Source organism: Pseudophryne corroboree, chromosome 1, assembly GCF_028390025.1.
Source record: "Pseudophryne corroboree isolate aPseCor3 chromosome 1, aPseCor3.hap2, whole genome shotgun sequence".
NCBI classification, from domain to species: Eukaryota; Metazoa; Chordata; class Amphibia; order Anura; family Myobatrachidae; genus Pseudophryne; species Pseudophryne corroboree.
Window position 1 is genome coordinate 512,101,830 of NC_086444.1, and position 24,501 is coordinate 512,126,330.

The 24,501-nt window shown below is 33.8% G+C and overlaps 18 non-coding genes across 18 annotated transcripts; all 18 read left to right on the forward strand.

Moving 5' to 3' along the window:
• The first annotated feature begins 680 nt into the window (after window positions 1-680).
• Window positions 681-763, forward strand: TRNAL-CAG (transfer RNA leucine (anticodon CAG)). Its single transcript has one exon. It is a non-coding gene; the product is annotated as a tRNA-Leu (tRNA).
• A 1,417-nt stretch (window positions 764-2,180) lies between these two features.
• Window positions 2,181-2,263, forward strand: TRNAL-CAG (transfer RNA leucine (anticodon CAG)). The gene has a single exon. It is a non-coding gene; the product is annotated as a tRNA-Leu (tRNA).
• Window positions 2,264-2,941: 678 nt separating this feature from the next.
• TRNAL-CAG (transfer RNA leucine (anticodon CAG)) lies at window positions 2,942-3,024 on the forward strand. Its single transcript has one exon. It is a non-coding gene; the product is annotated as a tRNA-Leu (tRNA).
• Window positions 3,025-6,658: 3,634 nt separating this feature from the next.
• On the forward strand, window positions 6,659-6,741 carry TRNAL-CAG (transfer RNA leucine (anticodon CAG)). The gene has a single exon. It is a non-coding gene; the product is annotated as a tRNA-Leu (tRNA).
• A 1,417-nt stretch (window positions 6,742-8,158) lies between these two features.
• TRNAL-CAG (transfer RNA leucine (anticodon CAG)) lies at window positions 8,159-8,241 on the forward strand. Its single transcript has one exon. It is a non-coding gene; the product is annotated as a tRNA-Leu (tRNA).
• Window positions 8,242-8,919: 678 nt separating this feature from the next.
• Window positions 8,920-9,002, forward strand: TRNAL-CAG (transfer RNA leucine (anticodon CAG)). The gene has a single exon. It is a non-coding gene; the product is annotated as a tRNA-Leu (tRNA).
• A 1,417-nt stretch (window positions 9,003-10,419) lies between these two features.
• Window positions 10,420-10,502, forward strand: TRNAL-CAG (transfer RNA leucine (anticodon CAG)). Its single transcript has one exon. It is a non-coding gene; the product is annotated as a tRNA-Leu (tRNA).
• Window positions 10,503-11,919: 1,417 nt separating this feature from the next.
• Window positions 11,920-12,002, forward strand: TRNAL-CAG (transfer RNA leucine (anticodon CAG)). Its single transcript has one exon. It is a non-coding gene; the product is annotated as a tRNA-Leu (tRNA).
• Window positions 12,003-13,420: 1,418 nt separating this feature from the next.
• Window positions 13,421-13,503, forward strand: TRNAL-CAG (transfer RNA leucine (anticodon CAG)). Its single transcript has one exon. It is a non-coding gene; the product is annotated as a tRNA-Leu (tRNA).
• A 1,417-nt stretch (window positions 13,504-14,920) lies between these two features.
• TRNAL-CAG (transfer RNA leucine (anticodon CAG)) lies at window positions 14,921-15,003 on the forward strand. Its single transcript has one exon. It is a non-coding gene; the product is annotated as a tRNA-Leu (tRNA).
• A 1,417-nt stretch (window positions 15,004-16,420) lies between these two features.
• Window positions 16,421-16,503, forward strand: TRNAL-CAG (transfer RNA leucine (anticodon CAG)). Its single transcript has one exon. It is a non-coding gene; the product is annotated as a tRNA-Leu (tRNA).
• A 1,418-nt stretch (window positions 16,504-17,921) lies between these two features.
• TRNAL-CAG (transfer RNA leucine (anticodon CAG)) lies at window positions 17,922-18,004 on the forward strand. Its single transcript has one exon. It is a non-coding gene; the product is annotated as a tRNA-Leu (tRNA).
• Window positions 18,005-18,682: 678 nt separating this feature from the next.
• Window positions 18,683-18,765, forward strand: TRNAT-CGU (transfer RNA threonine (anticodon CGU)). Its single transcript has one exon. It is a non-coding gene; the product is annotated as a tRNA-Thr (tRNA).
• A 678-nt stretch (window positions 18,766-19,443) lies between these two features.
• On the forward strand, window positions 19,444-19,526 carry TRNAL-CAG (transfer RNA leucine (anticodon CAG)). The gene has a single exon. It is a non-coding gene; the product is annotated as a tRNA-Leu (tRNA).
• A 1,417-nt stretch (window positions 19,527-20,943) lies between these two features.
• On the forward strand, window positions 20,944-21,026 carry TRNAL-CAG (transfer RNA leucine (anticodon CAG)). The gene has a single exon. It is a non-coding gene; the product is annotated as a tRNA-Leu (tRNA).
• Window positions 21,027-22,443: 1,417 nt separating this feature from the next.
• On the forward strand, window positions 22,444-22,526 carry TRNAL-CAG (transfer RNA leucine (anticodon CAG)). Its single transcript has one exon. It is a non-coding gene; the product is annotated as a tRNA-Leu (tRNA).
• A 678-nt stretch (window positions 22,527-23,204) lies between these two features.
• Window positions 23,205-23,287, forward strand: TRNAL-CAG (transfer RNA leucine (anticodon CAG)). Its single transcript has one exon. It is a non-coding gene; the product is annotated as a tRNA-Leu (tRNA).
• A 678-nt stretch (window positions 23,288-23,965) lies between these two features.
• TRNAL-CAG (transfer RNA leucine (anticodon CAG)) lies at window positions 23,966-24,048 on the forward strand. The gene is given in 2 exon segments: window positions 23,966-24,003; window positions 24,014-24,048. It is a non-coding gene; the product is annotated as a tRNA-Leu (tRNA).
• The last annotated feature ends 453 nt before the right edge of the window (window positions 24,049-24,501 follow it).

A 24,501-nucleotide genomic window follows, 5' to 3' on the forward strand; every position in this document is an offset into this window, starting at 1 on the left:
CAATGTTATTCATTTTCTTCTTTGCTCTACAGTTTCTATTTCTTGTTACTTGTGAAAAGATTGGCTTTAGAATTAGACAAACACTCACTGCAAATCTCTTTCAATTTACAACATAAAAAATGCATCAATTATTTCATTATTTCCCATGTTGCAATAAAAGATCAGATTGTATTCTCCCTGGATAAAAGAGCTTGAAACCAACCACATATGTGTATATCATATTATTTTTATTATTTGATCCACAATTCTTTATTTACAGAGGTAGCAAAATAAAATATCTCACAAATTCAGAATGAGGGCTCCATATCTTTGGCTTAAGAAAACTGCTCTTCTCAGCCAATGGTCATGAACAGAAACCCCACTGGGGTCCACTACAATGGCATCCAATCGAACCCATGAGCTAAATTAAATAACCAGTTTGTGCAAGATTCACAAATTTAATTTCATTGCTGAGTTAAAATCCATTAGAGAACAAACTCTAGACACTTGGATTCCAACCCTGAACATGGAAAACAAAACATACTTTTATTGTAACGCCAACTAGAAACCTCTTTAAAATGAATGAAAAAGCAATTCATATTTAGTTTTTAAATTAACAGTTTTAATAGCAACATTGTCATTGTAACTATAGATAGGTTATTTCATAATATACATCTTTTAAAAAAGTAGTTGTTTCATGTGTCAGGATGGCCGAGCGGTCTAAGGCGCTGCGTTCAGGTCGCAGTCTCCTCTGGAGGCGTGGGTTCAAATCCCACTTCTGACAATGTTATTCATTTTCTTCTTTGCTCTACAGTTTCTATTTCTTGTTACTTGTGAAAAGATTGACTTTAGAATTAGACTTACACTCACTGCAAATCTCTTTCAATTTACAACATAAAAAATGCATCAATTATTTCATTATTTCCCATGTTGCAATAAAAGATCAGATTGTATTCTCTCTGGATAAAAGAGCTTGAAACCAACCACATATGTGTATATCATATTATTTTTATTATTTGATCCACAATTCTTTATTTACAGAGGTAGCAAAATAAAATATCTCACAAATTCAGAATGAGGGCTCCATATCTTTGGCTTAAGAAAACTGCTCTTCTCAGCCAATGGTCATGAACAGAAACCCCACTGGGGTCCACTACAATGGCATCCAATCAAACCCATGAGCTAAATTAAGTAGCCAGTTTGTGCAAGATTCACAAATTTAATTTCATTGCTGAGTTAAAATCCATTAGAGAACAAACTCTAGACACTTGGATTCCAACCCTGAACATGGAAAACAAAACTTACTTTTATTGTAACGCCAACTAGAAACCTCTTTAAAATGAATGGAAAAGCAATTCATATTTAGTTTTTAAATTAACAGTTTTAATAGCAACATTGTCATTGTAACTATAGATAGGTTATTTCATAATATACATCTTTTCAAAAAGCAGTGGTTTCATGTGTCAGGATGGCCGAGCGGTCTAAGGTGCTGAGTGGCCTGGGTTCAAATCCCACTTCTGACAATGTTATTCAGTTTCTTCTTTGCTCTACAGTTTCTATTTCTTGTTACTTGTGAAAAGATTGGCTTTAGAATTAGACAAACACTCACTGCAAATCTCTTTCAATTTACAACATAAAAAATGCATCAATTATTTCATTATTTCCCATGTTGCAATAAAAGATCAGATTGTATTCTCCCTGGATAAAAGAGCTTGAAGCCAACCACATATGTGTATATCATATTATTTTTATTATTTGATCCACAATTCTTTATTTACAGAGGTAGCAAAATAAAATATCTCACAAATTCAGAATGAGGGCTCCATATCTTTGGCTTAAGAAAACTGCTCTTCTCAGCCAATGGTCATGAACAGAAACCCCACTGGGGTCCACTACAATGGCATCCAATCGAACCCATGAGCTAAATTAAATAACCAGTTTGTGCAAGATTCACAAATTTAATTTCATTGCTGAGTTAAAATCCATTAGAGAACAAACTCTAGACACTTGGATTCCAACCCTGAACATGGAAAACAAAACTTACTTTTATTGCAACGCCAACTAGAAACCTCTTTAAAATGAATGGAAAAGCAATTCATATTTAGTTTTTAAATTAACAGTTTTAATAGCAACATTGTCATTGTAACTATAGATAGGTTATTTCATAATATACATCTTTTCAAAAAGTAGTGGTTTCATGTGTCAGGATGGCTGAGCGGTCTAAGGTGCTGCGTTCAGGTCGCAGTCTCCTCTGGAGGCGTGGGTTCAAATCCCACTTCTGACAATGTTATTCATTTTCTTATTTGCTCTATAGTTTCTATTTCTTGTTACTTGTGAAAAGATTGACTTTAGATTTAGACTTACACTCACTGCAAATCTCTTTCAATTTACAACATAAAAAATGCATCAATTATTTCATTATTTCCCATGTTGCAATAAAAGATCAGATTGTATTCTCCCTGGATAAAAGAGCTTGAAACCAACCACATATGTGTATATCATATTATTTTTATTATTTGATCCACAATTCTTTATTTACAGAGGTAGCAAAATAAAATATCTCACAAATTCAGAATGAGGGCTCCATATCTTTGGCTTAAGAAAACTGCTCTTCTCAGCCAATGGTCATGAACAGAAACCCCACTGGGGTCCACTACAATGGCATCCAATCGAACCCATGAGCTAAATTAAATAACCAGTTTGTGCAAGATTCACAAATTTAATTTCATTGCTGAGTTAAAATCCATTAGAGAACAAACTCTAGACACTTGGATTCCAACCCTGAACATGGAAAACAAAACATACTTTTATTGTAACGCCAACTAGAAACCTCTTTAAAATGAATGAAAAAGCAATTCATATTTAGTTTTTAAATTAACAGTTTTAATAGCAACATTGTCATTATAACTATAGATAGGTTATTTCATAATATACATATTTTAAAAAAGTAGTTGTTTTATGTGTCAGGATGGCCGAGCGGTCTAAGGCGCTGCGTTCAGGTCGCAGTCTCCTCTGGAGGCGTGGGTTCAAATCCCACTTCTGACAATGTTATTCATTTTCTTCTTTGCTCTACAGTTTCTATTTCTTGTTACTTGTGAAAAGATTGACTTTAGAATTAGACTTACACTCACTGCAAATCTCTTTCAATTTACAACATAAAAAATGCATCAATTATTTCATTATTTCCCATGTTGCAATAAAAGATCAGATTGTATTCTCTCTGGATAAAAGAGCTTGAAACCAACCACATATGTGTATATCATATTATTTTTATTATTTGATCCACAATTCTTTATTTACAGAGGTAGCAAAATAAAATATCTCACAAATTCAGAATGAGGGCTCCATATCTTTGGCTTAAGAAAACTGCTCTTCTCAGCCAATGGTCATGAACAGAAACCCCACTGGGGTCCACTACAATGGCATCCAATCAAACCCATGAGCTAAATTAAGTAGCCAGTTTGTGCAAGATTCACAAATTTCATTTCATTGCTGAGTTAAAATCCATTAGAGAACAAACTCTAGACACTTGGATTCCAACCCTGAACATGGAAAACAAAACTTACTTTTATTGTAACGCCAACTAGAAACCTCTTTAAAATGAATGGAAAAGCGATTCATATTTATTTTTTAAATTAACAGTTTTAATAGCAACATTGTCATTGTAAATATAGATAGGTTATTTCATAATATACATCTTTTCAAAAAGCAGTGGTTTCATGTGTCAGGATGGCCGAGCGGTCTAAGGCGCTGAGTGGCCTGGGTTCAAATCCCACTTCTGACAATGTTATTCATTTTCTTCTTTGCTCTACAGTTTCTATTTCTTGTTACTTGTGAAAAGATTGGCTTTAGAATTAGACTTACACTCACTGCAAATCTCTTTCAATTTACAACATAAAAAATGCATCAATTATTTCATTATTTCCCATGTTGCAATAAAAGATCAGATTGTATTCTCCCTGGATAAAAGAGCTTGAAACCAACCACATATGTGTATATCATATTATTTTTATTATTTGATCCACAATTCTTTATTTACAGAGGTAGCAAAATAAAATATCTCACAAATTCAGAATGAGGGCTCCATATCTTTGGCTTAAGAAAACTGCTCTTCTCAGCCAATGGTCATGAACAGAAACCCCACTGGGGTCCACTAAATTGGCATCCAATCAAACCCATGAGCTAAATTAAGTAGCCAGTTTGTGCAAGATTCACAAATTTCATTTCATTGCTGAGTTAAAATCCATTAGGGAACAAACTCTAGACACTTGGATTCCAACCGTGAACATGGAAAACAAAACTTACTTTTATTGTAACGCCAACTAGAAACCTCTTTAAAATGAATGGAAAAGCAATTCATATTTAGTTTTTAAATTAACAGTTTTAATAGCAACATTGTCATTGTAACTATAGATAGGTTATTTCATAATATACATCTTTTAAAAAAGCAGTGGTTTCATGTGTCAGGATGGCCGAGCGGTCTAAGGCGCTGAGTGGCCTGGGTTCAAATCCCACTTCTGACAATGTTATTCATTTTCTTCTTTGCTCTACAGTTTCTATTTCTTGTTACTTGTGAAAAGATTGGCTTTAGAATTAGACAAACACTCACTGCAAATCTCTTTCAATTTACAACATAAAAAATGCATCAATTATTTCATTATTTCCCATGTTGCAATAAAAGATCAGATTGTATTCTCCCTGGATAAAAGAGCTTGAAACCAACCACATATGTGTATATCATATTATTTTTATTATTTGATCCACAATTCTTTATTTACAGAGGTAGCAAAATAAAATATCTCACAAATTCAGAATGAGGGCTCCATATCTTTGGCTTAAGAAAACTGCTCTTCTCAGCCAATGGTCATGAACAGAAACCCCACTGGGGTCCACTACAATGGCATCCAATCGAACCAATGAGCTAAATTAAATAACCAGTTTGTGCAAGATTCACAAATTTAATTTCATTGCTGAGTTAAAATCCATTAGAGAACAAACTCTAGACACTTGGATTCCAACCCTGAACATGGAAAACAAAACATACTTTTATTGTAACGCCAACTAGAAACCTCTTTAAAATGAATGAAAAAGCAATTCATATTTAGTTTTTAAATTAACAGTTTTAATAGCAACATTGTCATTGTAACTATAGATAGGTTATTTCATAATATACATATTTTCAAAAAGCAGTGGTTTCATGTGTCAGGATGGCCGAGCGGTCTAAGGCGCTGAGTGGCCTGGGTTCAAATCCCACTTCTGACAATGTTATTCATTTTCTTCTTTGCTCTACAGTTTCTATTTCTTGTTACTTGTGAAAAGATTGGCTTTAGAATTAGACAAACACTCACTGCAAATCTCTTTCAATTTACAACATAAAAAATGCATCAATTATTTCATTATTTCCCATGTTGCAATAAAAGATCAGATTGTATTCTCCCTGGATAAAAGAGCTTGAAACCAACCACATATGTGTATATCATATTATTTTTATTATTTTATCCACAATTCTTTATTTACAGAGGTAGCAAAATAAAATATCTCACAAATTCAGAATGAGGGCTCCATATCTTTGGCCTAAGAAAACTGCTCTTCTCAGCCAATGGTCATGAACAGAAACCCCACTGGGGTCCACTACAATGGCATCCAATCAAACCCATGAGCTAAATTAAGTAGCCAGTTTGTGCAAGATTCACAAATTTCATTTCATTGCTGAGTTAAAATCCATTAGAGAACAAACTCTAGACACTTGGATTCCAACCCTGAACATGGAAAACAAAACTTACTTTTATTGTAACGCCAACTAGAAACCTCTTTAAAATGAATGGAAAAGCAATTCATATTTATTTTTTAAATTAACAGTTTTAATAGCAACATTGTCATTGTAACTATAGATAGGTTATTTCATAATATACATCTTTTCAAAAAGCAGTGGTTTCATGTGTCAGGATGGCCGAGCGGTCTAAGGCGCTGAGTGGCCTGGGTTCAAATCCCACTTCTGACAATGTTATTCATTTTCTTCTTTGCTCTACAGTTTCTATTTCTTGTTACTTGTGAAAAGATTGGCTTTAGAATTAGACAAACACTCACTGCAAATCTCTTTCAATTTACAACATAAAAAATGCATCAATTATTTCATTATTTCCCATGTTGCAATAAAAGATCAGATTGTATTCTCCCTGGATAAAAGAGCTTGAAACCAACCACATATGTGTATATCATATTATTTTTATTATTTGATCCACAATTCTTTATTTACAGAGGTAGCAAAATAAAATATCTCACAAATTCAGAATGAGGGCTCCATATCTTTGGCTTAAGAAAACTGCTCTTCTCAGCCAATGGTCATGAACAGAAACCCCACTGGGGTCCACTACAATGGCATCCAATCGAACCCATGAGCTAAATTAAATAACCAGTTTGTGCAAGATTCACAAATTTAATTTCATTGCTGAGTTAAAATCCATTAGAGAACAAACTCTAGACACTTGGATTCCAACCCTGAACATGGAAAACAAAACATACTTTTATTGTAACGCCAACTAGAAACCTCTTTAAAATGAATGAAAAAGCAATTCATATTTAGTTTTTAAATTAACAGTTTTAATAGCAACATTGTCATTGTAACTATAGATAGGTTATTTCATAATATACATCTTTTAAAAAAGTAGTTGTTTCATGTGTCAGGATGGCCGAGCGGTCTAAGGCGCTGCGTTCAGGTCGCAGTCTCCTCTGGAGGCGTGGGTTCAAATCCCACTTCTGACAATGTTATTCATTTTCTTCTTTGCTCTACAGTTTCTATTTCTTGTTACTTGTGAAAAGATTGACTTTAGAATTAGACTTACACTCACTGCAAATCTCTTTCAATTTACAACATAAAAAATGCATCAATTATTTCATTATTTCCCATGTTGCAATAAAAGATCAGATTGTATTCTCTCTGGATAAAAGAGCTTGAAACCAACCACATATGTGTATATCATATTATTTTTATTATTTGATCCACAATTCTTTATTTACAGAGGTAGCAAAATAAAATATCTCACACATTCAGAATGAGGGCTCCATATCTTTGGCTTAAGAAAACTGCTCTTCTCAGCCAATGGTCATGAACAGAAACCCCACTGGGGTCCACTACAATGGCATCCAATCAAACCCATGAGCTAAATTAAGTAGCCAGTTTGTGCAAGATTCACAAATTTAATTTCATTGCTGAGTTAAAATCCATTAGAGAACAAACTCTAGACACTTGGATTCCAACCCTGAACATGGAAAACAAAACTTACTTTTATTGTAACGCCAACTAGAAACCTCTTTAAAATGAATGGAAAAGCAATTCATATTTAGTTTTTAAATTAACAGTTTTAATAGCAACATTGTCATTGTAACTATAGATAGGTTATTTCATAATATACATCTTTTCAAAAAGCAGTGGTTTCATGTGTCAGGATGGCCGAGCGGTCTAAGGTGCTGAGTGGCCTGGGTTCAAATCCCACTTCTGACAATGTTATTCAGTTTCTTCTTTGCTCTACAGTTTCTATTTCTTGTTACTTGTGAAAAGATTGGCTTTAGAATTAGACAAACACTCACTGCAAATCTCTTTCAATTTACAACATAAAAAATGCATCAATTATTTCATTATTTCCCATGTTGCAATAAAAGATCAGATTGTATTCTCCCTGGATAAAAGAGCTTGAAGCCAACCACATATGTGTATATCATATTATTTTTATTATTTGATCCACAATTCTTTATTTACAGAGGTAGCAAAATAAAATATCTCACAAATTCAGAATGAGGGCTCCATATCTTTGGCTTAAGAAAACTGCTCTTCTCAGCCAATGGTCATGAACAGAAACCCCACTGGGGTCCACTACAATGGCATCCAATCGAACCCATGAGCTAAATTAAATAACCAGTTTGTGCAAGATTCACAAATTTAATTTCATTGCTGAGTTAAAATCCATTAGAGAACAAACTCTAGACACTTGGATTCCAACCCTGAACATGGAAAACAAAACTTACTTTTATTGCAACGCCAACTAGAAACCTCTTTAAAATGAATGGAAAAGCAATTCATATTTAGTTTTTAAATTAACAGTTTTAATAGCAACATTGTCATTGTAACTATAGATAGGTTATTTCATAATATACATCTTTTCAAAAAGTAGTGGTTTCATGTGTCAGGATGGCTGAGCGGTCTAAGGTGCTGCGTTCAGGTCGCAGTCTCCTCTGGAGGCGTGGGTTCAAATCCCACTTCTGACAATGTTATTCATTTTCTTATTTGCTCTATAGTTTCTATTTCTTGTTACTTGTGAAAAGATTGACTTTAGATTTAGACTTACACTCACTGCAAATCTCTTTCAATTTACAACATAAAAAATGCATCAATTATTTCATTATTTCCCATGTTGCAATAAAAGATCAGATTGTATTCTCCCTGGATAAAAGAGCTTGAAACCAACCACATATGTGTATATCATATTATTTTTATTATTTGATCCACAATTCTTTATTTACAGAGGTAGCAAAATAAAATATCTCACAAATTCAGAATGAGGGCTCCATATCTTTGGCTTAAGAAAACTGCTCTTCTCAGCCAATGGTCATGAACAGAAACCCCACTGGGGTCCACTAAATTGGCATCCAATCAAACCCATGAGCTAAATTAAGTAGCCAGTTTGTGCAAGATTCACAAATGTAATTTCATTGCTGAGTTAAAATCCATTAGGGAACAAACTCTAGACACTTGGATTCCAACCCTGAACATGGAAAACAAAACTTACTTTTATTGTAACGCCAACTAGAAACCTCTTTAAAATGAATGGAAAAGCAATTCATATCTAGTTTTTAAATTAACAGTTTTAATAGCAACATTGTCATTGTAACTATAGATAGGTTATTTCATAATATACATATTTTAAAAAAGTAGTTGTTTTATGTGTCAGGATGGCCGAGCGGTCTAAGGCGCTGCGTTCAGGTCGCAGTCTCCTCTGGAGGCGTGGGTTCAAATCCCACTTCTGACAATGTTATTCATTTTCTTCTTTGCTCTACAGTTTCTATTTCTTGTTACTTGTGAAAAGATTGACTTTAGAATTAGACTTACACTCACTGCAAATCTCTTTCAATTTACAACATAAAAAATGCATCAATTATTTCATTATTTCCCATGTTGCAATAAAAGATCAGATTGTATTCTCTCTGGATAAAAGAGCTTGAAACCAACCACATATGTGTATATCATATTATTTTTATTATTTGATCCACAATTCTTTATTTACAGAGGTAGCAAAATAAAATATCTCACAAATTCAGAATGAGGGCTCCATATCTTTGGCTTAAGAAAACTGCTCTTCTCAGCCAATGGTCATGAACAGAAACCCCACTGGGGTCCACTACAATGGCATCCAATCAAACCCATGAGCTAAATTAAGTAGCCAGTTTGTGCAAGATTCACAAATTTCATTTCATTGCTGAGTTAAAATCCATTAGAGAACAAACTCTAGACACTTGGATTCCAACCCTGAACATGGAAAACAAAACTTACTTTTATTGTAACGCCAACTAGAAACCTCTTTAAAATGAATGGAAAAGCGATTCATATTTATTTTTTAAATTAACAGTTTTAATAGCAACATTGTCATTGTAAATATAGATAGGTTATTTCATAATATACATCTTTTAAAAAAGCAGTGGTTTCATGTGTCAGGATGGCCGAGCGGTCTAAGGCGCTGAGTGGCCTGGGTTCAAATCCCACTTCTGACAATGTTATTCATTTTCTTCTTTGCTCTACAGTTTCTATTTCTTGTTACTTGTGAAAAGATTGGCTTTAGAATTAGACTTACACTCACTGCAAATCTCTTTCAATTTACAACATAAAAAATGCATCAATTATTTCATTATTTCCCATGTTGCAATAAAAGATCAGATTGTATTCTCCCTGGATAAAAGAGCTTGAAACCAACCACATATGTGTATATCATATTATTTTTATTATTTGATCCACAATTCTTTATTTACAGAGGTAGCAAAATAAAATATCTCACAAATTCAGAATGAGGGCTCCATATCTTTGGCTTAAGAAAACTGCTCTTCTCAGCCAATGGTCATGAACAGAAACCCCACTGGGGTCCACTAAATTGGCATCCAATCAAACCCATGAGCTAAATTAAGTAGCCAGTTTGTGCAAGATTCACAAATTTCATTTCATTGCTGAGTTAAAATCCATTAGGGAACAAACTCTAGACACTTGGATTCCAACCGTGAACATGGAAAACAAAACTTACTTTTATTGTAACGCCAACTAGAAACCTCTTTAAAATGAATGGAAAAGCAATTCATATCTAGTTTTTAAATTAACAGTTTTAATAGCAACATTGTCATTGTAACTATAGATAGGTTATTTCATAATATACATATTTTCAAAAAGCAGTGGTTTCATGTGTCAGGATGGCCGAGCGGTCTAAGGCGCTGCGTTCAGGTCGCAGTCTCCTCTGGAGGCGTGGGTTCAAATCCCACTTCTGACAGTGTTATTCATTTTCTTCTTTGCTCTACAGTTTCTATTTCTTGTTACTTGTGAAAAGATTGGCTTTAGAATTAGACAAACACTCACTGCAAATCTCTTTCAATTTACAACATAAAAAATGCAACAATTATTTAATTATTTCCCATGTTGCAATAAAAGATCAGATTGTATTCTCCCTGGATAAAAGAGCTTGAAACCAACCACATATGTGTATATCATATTATTTTTATTATTTGATCCACAATTCTTTATTTACAGAGGTAGCAAAATAAAATATCTCACAAATTCAGAATGAGGGCTCCATATCTTTGGCTTAAGAAAACTGCTCTTCTCAGCCAATGGTCATGAACAGAAACCCCACTGGGGTCCACTACAATGGCATCCAATCAAACCCATGAGCTAAATTAAGTAGCCAGTTTGTGCAAGATTCACAAATTTAATTTCATTGCTGAGTTAAAATCCATTAGAGAACAAACTCTAGACACTTGGATTCCAACCCTGAACATGGAAAACAAAACTTACTTTTATTGTAACGCCAACTAGAAACCTCTTTAAAATGAATGGAAAAGCAATTCATATTTAGTTTTTAAATTAACAGTTTTAATAGCAACATTGTCATTGTAACTATAGATAGGTTATTTCATAATATACATCTTTTCAAAAAGCAGTGGTTTCATGTGTCAGGATGGCCGAGCGGTCTAAGGCGCTGAGTGGCCTGGGTTCAAATCCCACTTCTGACAATGTTATTCATTTTCTTCTTTGCTCTACAGTTTCTATTTCTTGTTACTTGTGAAAAGATTGGCTTTAGAATTAGACAAACACTCACTGCAAATCTCTTTCAATTTACAACATAAAAAATGCATCAATTATTTCATTATTTCCCATGTTGCAATAAAAGATCAGATTGTATTCTCCCTGGATAAAAGAGCTTGAAACCAACCACATATGTGTATATCATATTATTTTTATTATTTGATCCACAATTCTTTATTTACAGAGGTAGCAAAATAAAATATCTCACAAATTCAGAATGAGGGCTCCATATCTTTGGCTTAAGAAAACTGCTCTTCTCAGCCAATGGTCATGAACAGAAACCCCACTGGGGTCCACTACAATGGCATCCAATCGAACCCATGAGCTAAATTAAATAACCAGTTTGTGCAAGATTCACAAATTTAATTTCATTGCTGAGTTAAAATCCATTAGAGAACAAACTCTAGACACTTGGATTCCAACCCTGAACATGGAAAACAAAACTTACTTTTATTGCAACGCCAACTAGAAACCTCTTTAAAATGAATGGAAAAGCAATTCATATTTAGTTTTTAAATTAACAGTTGTAATAGCAACATTGTCATTGTAACTATAGATAGGTTATTTCATAATATACATCTTTTCAAAAAGTAGTGGTTTCATGTGTCAGGATGGCCGAGCGGTCTAAGGCGCTGCGTTCAGGTCGCAGTCTCCTCTGGAGGCGTGGGTTCAAATCCCACTTCTGACAGTGTTATTCTTTTTCTTCTTTGCTCTACAGTTTCTATTTCTTGTTACTTGTGAAAAGATTGACTTTAGAATTAGACAAACACTCACTGCAAATCTCTTTCAATTTACAACATAAAAAAATGCATCAATTATTTCATTATTTCCCATGTTGCAATAAAAGATCAGATTGTATTCTTCCTGGATAAAAGAGCTTGAAACCAACCACATATGTGTATATCATATTATTTTTATTATTTGATCCACAATTCTTTATTTACAGAGGTAGCAAAATAAAATATCTCACAAATTCAGAATGAGGGCTCCATATCTTTGGCTTAAGAAAACTGCTCTTCTCAGCCAATGGTCATGAACAGAAACCCCACTGGGGTCCACTACAATGGCATCCAATCAAACCCATGAGCTAAATTAAGTAGCCAGTTTGTGCAAGATTCACAAATTTCATTTCATTGCTGAGTTAAAATCCATTAGAGAACAAACTCTAGACACTTGGATTCCAACCCTGAACATGGAAAACAAAACTTACTTTTATTGTAACGCCAACTAGAAACCTCTTTAAAATGAATGGAAAAGCAATTCATATTTAGTTTTTAAATTAACAGTTTTAATAGCAACATTGTCATTGTAACTATAGATAGGTTATTTCATAATATACATCTTTTCAAAAAGCAGTGGTTTCATGTGTCAGGATGGCCGAGCGGTCTAAGGCGCTGAGTGGCCTGGGTTCAAATCCCACTTCTGACAATGTTATTCATTTTCTTCTTTGCTCTACAGTTTCTATTTCTTGTTACTTGTGAAAAGATTGGCTTTAGAATTAGACAAACACTCACTGCAAATCTCTTTCAATTTACAACATAAAAAATGCATCAATTATTTCATTATTTCCCATGTTGCAATAAAAGATCAGATTGTATTCTCCCTGGATAAAAGAGCTTGAAACCAACCACATATGTGTATATCATATTATTTTTATTATTTGATCCACAATTCTTTATTTACAGAGGTAGCAAAATAAAATATCTCACAAATTCAGAATGAGGGCTCCATATCTTTGGCTTAAGAAAACTGCTCTTCTCAGCCAATGGTCATGAACAAAAACCCCACTGGGGTCCACTACAATGGCATCCAATCGAACCCATGAGCTAAATTAAATAACCAGTTTGTGCAAGATTCACAAATTTAATTTCATTGCTGAGTTAAAATCCATTAGAGAACAAACTCTAGACACTTGGATTCCAACCCTGAACATGGAAAACAAAACATACTTTTATTGTAACGCCAACTAGAAACCTCTTTAAAATGAATGAAAAAGCAATTCATATTTAGTTTTTAAATTAACAGTTTTAATAGCAACATTGTCATTGTAACTATAGATAGGTTATTTCATAATATACATCTTTTCAAAAAGTAGTGGTTTCATGTGTCTGGATGGCCGAGCGGTCTAAGGCGCTGCGTTCAGGTCGCAGTCTACTCTGGAGGCGTGGGTTCAAATCCCACTTCTGACAATGTTATTCATTTTCTTCTTTGCGCTACAGTTTCTATTTCTTGTTACTTGTCAAAAGATTGACTTTAGAATTAGACTTACACTCACTGCAAATCTCTTTCAATTTACAACATAAAAAATGCATCAATTATTTCATTATTTCCCATGTTGCAATAAAAGATCAGATTGTATTCTCTCTGGATAAAAGAGCTTGAAACCAACCACATATGTGTATATCATATTATTTTTATTATTTGATCCACAATTCTTTATTTACAGAGGTAGCAAAATAAAATATCTCACAAATTCAGAATGAGGGCTCCATATCTTTGGCTTAAGAAAACTGCTCTTCTCAGCCAATGGTCATGAACAGAAACCCCACTGGGGTCCACTACAATGGCATCCAATCAAACCCATGAGCTAAATTAAGTAGCCAGTTTGTGCAAGATTCACAAATTTCATTTCATTGCTGAGTTAAAATCCATTAGAGAACAAACTCTAGACACTTGGATTCCAACCCTGAACATGGAAAACAAAACTTACTTTTATTGTAACGCCAACTAGAAACCTCTTTAAAATGAATGGAAAAGCGATTCATATTTATTTTTTAAATTAACAGTTTTAATAGCAACATTGTCATTGTAAATATAGATAGGTTATTTCATAATATACATCTTTTCAAAAAGCAGTGGTTTCATGTGTCAGGATGGCCGAGCGGTCTAAGGCGCTGAGTGGCCTGGGTTCAAATCCCACTTCTGACAATGTTATTCATTTTCTTCTTTGCTCTACAGTTTCTATTTCTTGTTACTTGTGAAAAGATTGGCTTTAGAATTAGACTTACACTCACTGCAAATCTCTTTCAATTTACAACATAAAAAATGCATCAATTATTTCATTATTTCCCATGTTGCAATAAAAGATCAGATTGTATTCTCCCTGGATAAAAGAGCTTGAAACCAACCACATATGTGTATATCATATTATTTTTATTATTTGATCCACAATTCTTTATTTACAGAGGTAGCAAAATAAAATATCTCACAAATTCAGAATGAGGGCTCCATATCTTTGGCTTAAGAAAACTGCTCTTCTCAGCCAATGGTCATGAACAGAAACCCCACTGGGGTCCACTAAATTGGCATCCAATCAAACCCATGAGCTAAATTAAGTAGCCAGTTTGTGCAAGATTCACAAATTTCATTTCATTGCTGAGTTAAAATCCATTAGGGAACAAACTCTAGACACTTGGATTCCAACCGTGAACATGGAAAACAAAACTTACTTTTATTGTAACGCCAACTAGAAACCTCTTTAAAATGAATGGAAAAGCAATTCATATCTAGTTTTTAAATTAACAGTTTTAATAGCAACATTGTCATTGTAACTATAGATAGGTTATTTCATAATATACATATTTTCAAAAAGCAGTGGTTTCATGTGTCAGGATGGCCGAGCGGTCTAAGGCGCTGCGTTCAGGTCGCAGTCTCCTCTGGAGGCGTGGGTTCAAATCCCACTTCTGACAGTGTTATTCATTTTCTTCTTTGCTCTACAGTTTCTATTTCTTGTTACTTGTGAAAAGATTGGCTTTAGAATTAGACAAACACTCACTGCAAATCTCTTTCAATTTACAACATAAAAAATGCAACAATTATTTAATTATTTCCCATGTTGCAATAAAAGATCAGATTGTATTCTCCCTGGATAAAAGAGCTTGAAACCAACCACATATGTGTATATCATATTATTTTTATTATTTGATCCACAATTCTTTATTTACAGAGGTAGCAAAATAAAATATCTCACAAATTCAGAATGAGGGCTCCATATCTTTGGCTTAAGAAAACTGCTCTTCTCAGCCAATGGTCATGAACAGAAACCCCACTGGGGTCCACTACAATGGCATCCAATCAAACCCATGAGCTAAATTAAGTAGCCAGTTTGTGCAAGATTCACAAATTTAATTTCATTGCTGAGTTAAAATCCATTAGAGAACAAACTCTAGACACTTGGATTCCAACCCTGAACATGGAAAACAAAACTTACTTTTATTGTAACGCCAACTAGAAACCTCTTTAAAATGAATGGAAAAGCAATTCATATTTAGTTTTTAAATTAACAGTTTTAATAGCAACATTGTCATTGTAACTATAGATAGGTTATTTCATAATATACATCTTTTCAAAAAGCAGTGGTTTCATGTGTCAGGATGGCCGAGCGGTCTAAGGCGCTGAGTGGCCTGGGTTCAAATCCCACTTCTGACAATGTTATTCATTTTCTTCTTTGCTCTACAGTTTCTATTTCTTGTTACTTGTGAAAAGATTGGCTTTAGAATTAGACAAACACTCACTGCAAATCTCTTTCAATTTACAACATAAAAAATGCATCAATTATTTCATTATTTCCCATGTTGCAATAAAAGATCAGATTGTATTCTCCCTGGATAAAAGAGCTTGAAACCAACCACATATGTGTATATCATATTATTTTTATTATTTGATCCACAATTCTTTATTTACAGAGGTAGCAAAATAAAATATCTCACAAATTCAGAATGAGGGCTCCATATCTTTGGCTTAAGAAAACTGCTCTTCTCAGCCAATGGTCATGAACAGAAACCCCACTGGGGTCCACTACAATGGCATCCAATCGAACCCATGAGCTAAATTAAATAACCAGTTTGTGCAAGATTCACAAATTTAATTTCATTGCTGAGTTAAAATCCATTAGAGAACAAACTCTAGACACTTGGATTCCAACCCTGAACATGGAAAACAAAACTTACTTTTATTGCAACGCCAACTAGAAACCTCTTTAAAATGAATGGAAAAGCAATTCATATTTAGTTTTTAAATTAACAGTTGTAATAGCAACATTGTCATTGTAACTATAGATAGGTTATTTCATAATATACATCTTTTCAAAAAGTAGTGGTTTCATGTGTCAGGATGGCCGAGCGGTCTAAGGCGCTGCGTTCAGGTCGCAGTCTCCTCTGGAGGCGTGGGTTCAAATCCCACTTCTGACAGTGTTATTCTTTTTCTTCTTTGCTCTACAGTTTCTATTTCTTGTTACTTGTGAAAAGATTGACTTTAGAATTAGACAAACACTCACTGCAAATCTCTTTCAATTTACAACATAAAAAAATGCATCAATTATTTCATTATTTCCCATGTTGCAATAAAAGATCAGATTGTATTCTTCCTGGATAAAAGAGCTTGAAACCAACCACATATGTGTATATCATATTATTTTTATTATTTGATCCACAATTCTTTATTTACAGAGGTAGCAAAATAAAATATCTCACAAATTCAGAATGAGGGCTCCATATCTTTGGCTTAAGAAAACTGCTCTTCTCAGCCAATGGTCATGAACAGAAACCCCACTGGGGTCCACTACAATGGCATCCAATCAAACCCATGAGCTAAATTAAGTAGCCAGTTTGTGCAAGATTCACAAATTTCATTTCATTGCTGAGTTAAAATCCATTAGAGAACAAACTCTAGACACTTGGATTCCAACCCTGAACATGGAAAACAAAACTTACTTTTATTGTAACGCCAACTAGAAACCTCTTTAAAATGAATGGAAAAGCAATTCATATTTAGTTTTTAAATTAACAGTTTTAATAGCAACATTGTCATTGTAACTATAGATAGGTTATTTCATAATATACATCTTTTCAAAAAGCAGTGGTTTCATGTGTCAGGATGGCCGAGCGGTCTAAGGCGCTGAGTGGCCTGGGTTCAAATCCCACTTCTGACAATGTTATTCATTTTCTTCTTTGCTCTACAGTTTCTATTTCTTGTTACTTGTGAAAAGATTGGCTTTAGAATTAGACAAACACTCACTGCAAATCTCTTTCAATTTACAACATAAAAAATGCATCAATTATTTCATTATTTCCCATGTTGCAATAAAAGATCAGATTGTATTCTCCCTGGATAAAAGAGCTTGAAACCAACCACATATGTGTATATCATATTATTTTTATTATTTGATCCACAATTCTTTATTTACAGAGGTAGCAAAATAAAATATCTCACAAATTCAGAATGAGGGCTCCATATCTTTGGCTTAAGAAAACTGCTCTTCTCAGCCAATGGTCATGAACAAAAACCCCACTGGGGTCCACTACAATGGCATCCAATCGAACCCATGAGCTAAATTAAATAACCAGTTTGTGCAAGATTCACAAATTTAATTTCATTGCTGAGTTAAAATCCATTAGAGAACAAACTCTAGACACTTGGATTCCAACCCTGAACATGGAAAACAAAACATACTTTTATTGTAACGCCAACTAGAAACCTCTTTAAAATGAATGAAAAAGCAATTCATATTTAGTTTTTAAATTAACAGTTTTAATAGCAACATTGTCATTGTAACTATAGATAGGTTATTTCATAATATACATCTTTTCAAAAAGTAGTGGTTTCATGTGTCTGGATGGCCGAGCGGTCTAAGGCGCTGCGTTCAGGTCGCAGTCTACTCTGGAGGCGTGGGTTCAAATCCCACTTCTGACAATGTTATTCATTTTCTTCTTTGCGCTACAGTTTCTATTTCTTGTTACTTGTCAAAAGATTGACTTTAGAATTAGACTTACACTCACTGCAAATCTCTTTCAATTTACAACATAAAAAATGCATCAATTATTTCATTATTTCCCATGTTGCAATAAAAGATCAGATTGTATTCTCCCTGGATAAAAGAGCTTGAAACCAACCACATATGTGTATATCATATTATTTTTATTATTTGATCCACAATTCTTTATTTACAGAGGTAGCAAAATAAAATATCTCACAAATTCAGAATGAGGGCTCCATATCTTTGGCTTAAGAAAACTGCTCTTCTCAGCCAATGGTCATGAACAGAAACCCCACTGGGGTCCACTACAATGGCATCCAATCGAACCCATGAGCTATATTAAATAACCAGTTTGTGCAAGATTCACAAATTTAATTTCATTGCTGAGTTAAAATCCATTAGAGAACAAACTCTAGACACTTGGATTCCAACCCTGAACATGGAAAACAAAACATACTTTTATTGTAACGCCAACTACAAACCTCTTTAAAATGAATGAAAAAGCAATTCATATTTAGTTTTTAAATTAACAGTTTTAATAGCAACATTGTCATTGTAACTATAGATAGGTTATTTCATAATATACATCTTTTAAAAAAGTAGTTGTTTCATGTGTCAGGATGGCCGAGCGGTCTAAGGCGCTGCGTTCGTTTCGCAGTTTCCTCTGGAGGCGTGGGTTCAAATCCCACTTCTGACAATGTTATTCATTTTCTTCTTTGCTCTACAGTTTCTATTTCTTGTTACTTGTGAAAAGATTGACTTTAGAATTAGACTTACACTCACTGCAAATCTCTTTCAATTTACAACATAAAAAATGCATCAATTATTTCATTATTTCCCATGTTGCAATAAAAGATCAGATTGTATTCTCTCTGGATAAAAGAGCTTGAAACCAACCACATATGTGTATATCATATTATTTTTATTATTTGATCCACAATTCTTTATTTACAGAGGTAGCAAAATAAAATATCTCACAAATTCAGAATGAGGGCTCCATATCTTTGGCTTAAGAAAACTGCTCTTCTCAGCCAATGGTCATGAACAGAAACCCCACTTGGGTCCACTACAATGGCATCCAATCAAACCCATGAGCTAAATTAAGTAGCCAGTTTGTGCAAGATTCACAAATTTAATTTAATTGCTGAGTTAAAATCCATTAGAGAACAAACTCTAGACACTTGGATTCCAACCCTGAACATGGAAAACAAAACTTACTTTTATTGTAACGCCAACTAGAAACCTCTTTAAAATGAATGGAAAAGCAATTCATATTTAGTTTTTAAATTAACAGTTTTAATAGCAACATTGTCATTGTAACTATAGATAGGTTATTTCATAATATACATCTTTTCAAAAAGTAGTGGTTTCATGTGTCAGGATGGCCGAGCGGTCTAAGGCGCTGCGTTCAGGTCGCAGTCTCCTCTGGAGGCGTGGGTTCAAATCCCACTTCTGACAATGTTATTCATTTTCTTATTTGCTCTACAGTTTCTATTTCTTGTTACTTGTGAAAAGATTGACTTTAGAATTAGACTTACACTCACTGCAAATCTCTTTCAATTTACAACATAAAAAATGCATCAATTATTTCATTATTTCCCATGTTGCAATAAAAGATCAGATTGTATTCTCCCTGGATAAAAGAGCTTGAAACCAACCACATATGTGTATTTCATATTATTTTTATTATTTGATCCACAATTCTTTATTTACAGAGGTAGCAAAATAAAATATCTCACAAATTCAGAATGAGGGCTCCATATCTTTGGCTTAAGAAAACTGCTCTTCTCAGCCAATGGTCATGAACAGAAACCCCACTGGGGTCCACTACAATGGCATCCAATCAAACCCATGAGCTAAATTAAGTAGCCAGTTTGTGCAAGATTCACAAATTTCATTTCATTGCTGAGTTAAAATCCATTAGAGAACAAACTCTAGACACTAGGATTCCAGCCCTGAACATGGAAAACAAAACTTACTTTTATTGTAACGCCAACTAGAAACCTCTTTAAAATGAATGGAAAAGCAATTCATATTTATTTTTTAAATTAACAGTTTTAATAGCAACATTGTCATTGTAACTATAGATAGGTTATTTCATAATATACATCTTTTTAAAAAGCAGTGGTTTCATGTGTCAGGATGGCCGAGCGGTCTAAGGCGCTGAGTGGCCTGGGTTCAAATCCCACTTCTGACAATGTTATTCATTTTCTTCTTTGCTCTACAGTTTCTATTTCTTGTTACTTGTGAAAAGATTGGCTTTAGAATTAGACAAACACTCACTGCAAATCTCTTTCAATTTACAACATAAAAAATGCATCAATTATTTCATTATTTCCCATGTTGCAATAAAAGATCAGATTGTATTCTCCCTGGATAAAAGAGCTTGAAACCAACCACATATGTGTATATCATATTATTTTTATTATTTGATCCACAATTCTTTATTTACAGAGGTAGCAAAATAAAATATCTCACAAATTCAGAATGAGGGCTCCATATCTTTGGCTTAAGAAAACTGCTCTTCTCAGCCAATGGTCATGAACAGAAACCCCACTGGGGTCCACTAAATTGGCATCCAATCAAACCCATGAGCTAAAATAAGTAGCCAGTTTGTGCAAGATTCACAAATTTCATTTCATTGCTGAGTTAAAATCCATTAGGGAACAAACTCTAGACACTTGGATTCCAACCCTGAACATGGAAAACAAAACTTACTTTTATTGTAACGCCAACTAGAAACCTCTTTAAAATGAATGGAAAAGCAATTCATATCTAGTTTTTAAATTAACAGTTTTAATAGCAACATTGTCATTGTAACTATAGATAGGTTATTTCATAATATACATCTTTTCAAAAAGCAGTGGTTTCATGTGTCAGGATGGCCGAGCGGTCTAAGGCGCTGCGTTCAGGTCGCAGTCTCCTCTGGAGGCGTGGGTTCAAATCCCACTTCTCACAATGTTATTCATTTTCTTCTTTGCTCTACAGTTTCTATTTCTTGTTACTTGTGAAAAGATTGACTTTAGAATTAGACAAACACTCACTGCAAATCTCTTTCAATTTACAACATAAAAAATGCATCAATTATTTCATTATTTCCCATGTTGCAATAAAAGATCAGATTGTATTCTTCCTGGATAAAAGAGCTTGAAACCAACCACATATGTGTATATCATATTATTTTTATTATTTTATCCACAATTCTTTATTTACAGAGGTAGCAAAATAAAATATCTCACAAATTCAGAATGAGGGCTCCATATCTTTGGCTTAAGAAAACTGCTCTTCTCAGCCAATGGTCATGAACAGAAACCCCACTGGGGTCCACTACAATGGCATCCAATCAAACCCATGAGCTAAATTAAGTAGCCAGTTTGTGCAAGATTCACAAATTTCATTTCATTGCTGAGTTAAAATCCATTAGAGAACAAACTCTAGACACTTGGATTCCAACCCTGAACATGGAAAACAAAACTTACTTTTATTGTAACGCCAACTAGAAACCTCTTTAAAATGAATGGAAAAGCAATTCATATTTATTTTTAAAATTAACAGTTTTAATAGCAACATTGTCATTGTAACTATAGATAGGTTATTTCATAATATACATCTTTTCAAAAAGCAGTGGTTTCATGTGTCAGGATGGCCGAGCGGTTTAAGGCGCTGAGTGGCCTGGGTTCAAATCCCACTTCTGACAATGTTATTCATTTTCTTCTTTGCTCTACAGTTTCTATTTCTTGTTACTTGTGAAAAGATTGGCTTTAGAATTAGACAAACACTCACTGCAAATCTCTTTCACTTTACAACATAAAAAATGCATCAATTATTTCTCTATTTCCCATGTTGCAATAAAAGATCAGATTGTATTCTCCCTGGATAAAAGAGCTTGAAACCAACCACATATGTGTATATCATATTATTTTTATTATTTGATCCACAATTCTTTATTTACAGAGGTAGCAAAATAAAATATCTCACAAATTCAGAATGAGGGCTCCATATCTTTGGCTTAAGAAAACTGCTCTTCTCAGCCAATGGTCATGAACAGAAACCCCACTGGGGTCCACTACAATGGCATCCAATCGAACCCATGAGCTAAATTAAATAACCAGTTTGTGTAAGATTCACAAATTTAATTTCATTGCTGAGTTAAAATCCATTAGAGAACAAACTCTAGACACTTGGATTCCAACCCTGAACATGGAAAACAAAACTTACTTTTATTGTAACGCTAACTAGAAACCTCTTTAAAATGAATGAAAAAGCAATTCATATCTAGTTTTTAAATTAACAGTTTTAATAGCAACATTGTCATTGTAACTATAGAAAGGTTATTTCATAATATACATCTTTTCAAAAAGCAGTGGTTTCATGTGTCAGGATGGCAGAGCGGTCTAAGGCGCTGCGTTCAGGTCGCAGTCCCCTCTGGAGGCGTGGGTTCAAATCCCACTTCTGACAATGTTATTCATTTTCTTCTTTGCTCTACAGTTTCTATTTCTTGTTACTTGTGAAAAGATTGACTTTAGAATTAGACTTACACTCACTGTAAATCTCTTTCAATTTACAACATAAAAAATGCATCAATTATTTCATTATTTCCCATGTGTCAATAAAAGATCAGATTGTATTCTCCCTGGATAAAAGAGCTTGAAACCAACCACATATGTGAATATCATATTATTTTTATTATTTGATCTACAATTCTTTATTTACAGAGGTAGCAAAATAAAATATCTCACAAATTCAGAATGAGGGCTCCATATCTTTGGCTTAAGAAAACTGCTCTTCTCAGCCAATGGTCATGAACAGAAACCCCACTGGGGTCCACTAAATTGGCATCCAATCAAACCCATGAGCTAAATTAAGTAGCCAGTTTGTGCAAGATTCACAAATTTCATTTCATTGCTGAGTTAAAATCCATTAGAGAACAAACTCTAGACACTTGGATTCCAACCCTGAACATGGAAAACAAAACTTACTTTTATTGTAACGCCAACTAGAAACCTCTTTAAAATGAATGGAAAAGCAATTCATATCTAGTTTTTAAATTAACAGTTTTAATAGCAACATTGTCATTGTAACTATAGATAGGTTATTTCATAATATACATCTTTTCAAAAAGCAGTGGTTTCATGTGTCAGGATGGCCGTGCGGTCTAAGGCGCTGCGTTCAGGTCGCAGTCTCCTCTGGAGGCGTGGGTTCAATACCCCCTTCTGACAATGTTATTCATTTTCTTCTTTGCTCTACAGTTTCTATTTCTTGTTACTTGTGAAAAGATTGACTTTAGAATTAGACAAACACTCACTGCAAATCTCTTTCAATTTACAACATAAAAAATGCATCAATTATTTCATTATTTCCCATGTTGCAATAAAAGATCAGATTGTATTCTTCCTGGATAAAAGAGCTTGAAACCAACTACATATGTGTATATCATATTATTTTTATTATTTGATCCACAATTCTTTATTTACAGAGGTAGCAAAATAAAATATCTCACAAATTCAGAATGAGGGCTCCATATCTTTGGCTTAAGAAAACTGCTCTTCTCAGCCAATGGTCATGAACAGAAACCCCACTGGGGTCCACTAAATTGGCATCCAATCAAACCCATGAGCTAAATTAAGTAGCCAGTTTGTGCAAGATTCACAAATTTAATTTCATTGCTGAGTTAAAATCCATTAGGGAACAAACTCTAGACACTTGGATTCCAACCCTGAACATGGAAAACAAAACTTACTTTTATTGTAACGCCAACTAGAAACCTCTTTAAAATGAATGGAAAAGCAATTCATATCTAGTTTTTAAATTAACAGTTTTAATAGCAACATTGTCATTGTAACTATAGATAGGTTATTTCATAATATACATATTTTCAAAAAGCAGTGGTTTCATGTGTCAGGATGGCCGAGCGGTCTAAGGCGCTGGATTCAGGTCGCAGTCTCCTCTGGAGCAGTGGGTTCAAATCCCACTTCTGACAATGTTATTCATTTTCTTCTTTGCTCTACAGTTTCTATTTCTTGTTACTTGTGAAAAGATTGACTTTAGAATTAGACAAACACTCACTGCAAATCTCTTTCAATTTACAACATAAAAAATGCATCAATTATTTCATTATTTCCCATGTTGCAATAAAAGATCAGATTGTATTCTTCCTGGATAAAAGAGCTTGAAACCAACCACATATGTGTATATCATATTATTTTTATTATTTTATCCACAATTCTTTATTTACAGAGGTAGCAAAATAAAATATCTCACAAATTCAGAATGAGGGCTCCATATCTTTGGCTTAAGAAAACTGCTCTTCTCAGCCAATGGTCATGAACAGAAACCCCACTGGGGTCCACTACAATGGCATCCAATCAAACCCATGAGCTAAATTAAGTAGCCAGTTTGTGCAAGATTCACAAATTTCATTTCATTGCTGAGT